Raw genomic sequence first — 4,901 nt, 5'->3', positions numbered from 1 at the left:
TTGTTATGTGATGATAGAAAGGTTTCTGGAAATGTGGAACTAAGAGCCTTTATGATTAAGTGCTTAATGAGTTAAGCCAAGTTATGTTTTGTCCTTTCTAAAACTAAGAAATGAGATCTTTATCTCTTAAAGGGTCTAATGAGATAAAGTTGGAAACTTTATCCACTTGGACGTTAGAATGGACCAGATTTGGGCTTTGGAGCCCTTTAGGATCGAAGAAATCGACTTAATCCATTAAGTTGTTGGGAAACCAGTGCCAACGACGTGGCGACTGGGCTAAGGTCCGTCCGTTTTGCCGATTAGTGGCCAAGGATGGCCATTCGCGTGGCGACCAGCTGGAGTTGACTTTGACCAAGTTTGACTTTAGGTCATTTTAGGTATTTTGACTAGTAGATTGAAGTTTAAATCATTGTTATTGTATAGGTTATCAGTAGAGGCAGTATTTGATGCAGTGATTTGTTCAGCTATCATTTCAAACTGTGAGGTGAGTTTCCTCACTGTACGTGTGGGTCAAAGGCACCAATGCCGGCCGAGTAGATTATGTATCTTGGTTAGGATGTTTCTATGATGTAGTGATATGTTTAGATATGCATGTTTATCTATTCTAGTTATATGTTTGTATGTTGCATATGTCAATATAGTGTGGTTCGATCGAGGCAATACTGCTATGTGTGGAAGCCAACAAACCCGAGAGCAAGCCAGACATAAGTTGTGGGCTAGAAAGGGCAATCCAGACTTATGTTGTGGAGTCGGTAACAATCCAAACATGAGTTGTGGGCCAAAATGGCAAGTCAGACTCATGTTGTGGGCTCATAGGTAATCCAATTCAATGACTGTGGACCTAGTATGCATGCTGTTATATGTTGTGTGGTGGTATTTTGGAGGAACTCACTAAGCTTTGGCTTACAGTTTATGTGTTATGTTTTAGGTACTTCTGATGATAGGGGAAAATAAAAGGCGTGATCGTATACATCCTTCGGTGACACGTTTTTGGAGATTTTATGATATATTGGTTTTGGGATATTTGTATTTGATACTTTTTTTCTTATGATTTTGGTTTTGATTGAAACAATGGTTTTATTTTAATTGAAAAACAAAAATTTTATCGTGATTTTTGGGACGTTACACATTTTTGTAACACCCCGACTCTCATGTATAAACTTCTCAGTCTTACATTTCCATTTAAAAGGTCGACTCGACGAGTTGGATGCCCTGAATCGTCGAGTAGGAACGGTTTTGGTCGTGGGTTTTAAGTGACCAACTCGACGAGTTGGAGGACCGACTCGACGAGTTGGAGCTGGAGGATGAAACCCTAATTTCCGGGGTTTTGCACCCTATTTAAAGGGTCATTAGCCTCCCTTACAGCCCCTTTGAGTCCAGAAACCCTAAATCACTTTTCTCTCCATATTTGTGTGTTTTAAGCTTGGAAGGTGGATCTTGGTGAAAGGAGATTGAAGATCAAGAAGCTTTGAGCAAGGAACAGTTGAGGATCTGACTCTTCTGCTTATTAGCATCATTTTGAAGGTAACAAGTCGTTACCTTGACTTCCCTCCTTCTAGATCTCTTTATGTTTGAGATTAGGGCTTTTCTAGCTTATATGTGAACCATTTTCGGGTATGGGCTAGGATTTGAAGTTGCAACTTTAGATCTGAACTTATTTTGGTCTCTATAACTATAAAGTTTCCAGTTTTAGCAAGTATGAGCTATTCCTTTTGAGTTAAACCCCATTTTAAGCTTGGATTTGGTATTCTAAGCCTTTAGAGCCTTGCATGCACGTAAAGTTTGCAACTTTACGTGATCAGCATACCTTAGGAAGCTAGATCTACCATTTGGAGCCTTGAAATGGCTCAAAATCATCTGGACAAGAAATGGAATTTATGAACTCGACGAGTCAGATAAGGGGCTCGACGAGTTAGGAAGGGTTTTCCCATTGTTTGGTTTCTGCATGGACTCGGCGAGTCAGCAGAGGACTCGACGAGTCAGTTAGGGTTTTCCCCGACTTCTGGACACGCATAGACTCGACGAGTTGGTCAGAAACTCGGCGAGTCAGTGAGGGTTTTTATGACCTTATGAACTCTTAAGGAACTCGACGAGTTGCTAGCTGCACTCGATGAGTTGAGTCAACATGGACTGTTGACTTTGACCGTTGACTTGACTTGGACCAAGGGTTGACCAGTTTGACCTCTGGGGGTATTTTGGTAATTCGGGAATTTATGGAAGGGAGTCACCGGTGATTGTAGGTGTTGGATTAGGAGCTGCATTTGGAGGAGTTTGACTTATCACTTCGAGCTACTTGAGAGGTGAGTTCTCCTCACTATACCAACAGGGTCTACGACACCAAGGCCGACCCTTTATGATTTGCATCCTGGTTTAGAAAGGTTGCTATGTTATTGATCTGTTAGATTTCATCCTGGTTTTAGGATGGTTGCTATGCTAGTAATCTGTTAGATTGATATCCTTGTTGTAGGATGGTTGCTATGTTAGAGATCGGTTAGATCGGTATCCTAGTTATAGGATGGCTGCCATGTTAGGGATCTGTTAGATCTGTATGACTATCTGTTATTGCATGCTAGCGTATGATATTTATGTGCACATGTTTGTTTGGGGAATTGGGTTGAGGCAGGTCTTGCTGTGTGTTGTAGGCCAAGACACCCAGGACAGACTGGATAGACTGTAGGCCCGGGTTGGGCAAATTAGTCAGAGGTCGAAGGCCCGGCGAGCGGTCCGGATAGGCTTAGGCCCCGAGGAGGGTGGTCCAGACGTGCCGAGGGCTCGGAGAGCGGTCCAGATAGACTGAGGACCGAGAGGCGGTCCAGTTAGACTGATGGCTCATTATGCATGATGTTTGCTTATATGTTTATATGATATGGTTATATATGTATGACGTTGGTATTTTGGGGGTAACTCACTAAGCCTTCGAGCTTACATTTATCGATTATTGTTTCAGGTACTTCTGATGATCGCGGGAAGGCGAAGGCGTGATCGTACCACTCCTCACACTTTATGATTTTATGATTTGATTCTGGGATACTCTGACAATATACTATTTTGAAAACAAGTTTTGTAATAATCATGAGTTTTTAAATGTTTTAAAAAGTTTAAATTTGGCATGATTTTTATGGGTGTTACAATTTTGTAAACTATAAGGGAGCAATCACGTAATTTTGTCTAAAATTATGTTTAAAAATTCTAACATATGACTTTATACATGGTTCAAATTCGTTAAAATCATCAAGTTATTGTCATAAATGAGTAATGAATTATTAAAATGTTCAAAAACCACTTCCATCATCAAAACTATATTATCAAAGGGTATGATAATTGAACGTTCTGTTTAAAAAATATCATGCTTACACCTTACATTATGTTTTACCGGTTGATGTGCTTGTGGCTAAAATGTTGTCGTTTTACATCCTACGTGTATTGACCGATTAAAATTGTTTATTGGTTTTACGTAGTAAACATATAATTGGCCAAACCCATTGAGATAAAACCCATAACACTAAACGTACTTGAAGAAACCCTAACAACTTTCGATCAACAAAACTACTACAACTAAGTACATATGTTTATGCATGCTTTGTATGCTTATGGTTGATTATCTCATGGACAACAAAAATTGTGTTTTTGACTTTTTACAAAGAGTTTGTTGGGTTGATCACCTTTGAGGTTCATTACGAAGGTGTGTTTGTACCGATATCTGACCATTGCAATGTTTTATTAGTAATGATAACTTAAATCATTTTTTGCTTCTATGGAATTTGATTAATTTGTTATGTTTCTACAAAAAATTAGTCAGGGAACAACGTCGCAACTTGTACTATCAAGTACCATAAAGGCTTTAGGTAAAGGTTTAATTTACAAACATGTGATATGGATTACAATAAACCTTTTGAACATGCTTTTCGTTTTGGTAGTATTAATCTTTACATTAAATATCTATGTTACGATTTAACTGAGTTTGTAGGAAATGATACAAAGACAAACTATATATTAGTGAAGATGATACATTGTTATCTTATACATTCTCATTAGAGCATGAACAATAAGTGAGGTAGTCGATTGTAACAAGACCAATGTTGACATTTTTTTTAACAAAATAGGTGTTGATGATGAGGAATAATGTGAAGATGAACTTGTTTTCCACAATATGATCCATCATTCATTGAAATGATATGTTGTTTGTTGTATTAACTTCGAGCATTAGAAACGACATCATTAGTGATATGGTTGGCGAGAACACACAAGAAAGAAATAAGTATGAGGTCATGTGGTTTAACTAGTATTTCGTAGCTCCCCCCTCAATGATCTTCCTAGGAAAAGCTAATATTGACCTAAATTCCAAGATGGAACTCTTGGCGGGGATCTAGATAATCGTTTATGAATCAAAGAAAGTTTTTGATTGGTCTACTTTGGACTTTGGACGTCACATCACAATTGTGTGTGAGATCTATAAAAATATATTAGGGTGTGACACTAGATTCAAGCATCAATGGCGATGTTATGTACCCGTTGTAATTATCGGCTTTGTAACTAGGATTAAAAGATAAAATTTAGACATGGCAAACATGTTTTGTGTTGAATTCATGTCGTGCAAAACAGTAAATGGTTTGAGAGAACTTCATCCTAACCTGAAGTGTTTAATTAATGTGACATGTTTTGTCAACCCGTTTATTTATGTGTGGCAGGTTGGGAGTTAAGGTTATACTTTGAAACGTAATGTAACATGTAAGGTTGAAACACTAAATATATTGAAAGAGTATAAATTTGATAGACAGAAAGAAAAAAGTAATAATTGGAAGACAGAATTACTAAATTCATAGTAAATTTATAAAACAATAATAAAAAAATCTAAAAATTATGTTAGTATAAAACTTTAGAAAACTACATTAAAGATGCTT

This window comes from Lactuca virosa, chromosome 4 (genome assembly GCF_052849685.1).
Source record: "Lactuca virosa cultivar CGN04683 chromosome 4, Lactuca_virosa_CGN04683_v6, whole genome shotgun sequence".
NCBI classification, from domain to species: domain Eukaryota; kingdom Viridiplantae; phylum Streptophyta; class Magnoliopsida; order Asterales; family Asteraceae; genus Lactuca; species Lactuca virosa.
This window is presented reverse-complemented; position numbering follows the sequence as displayed.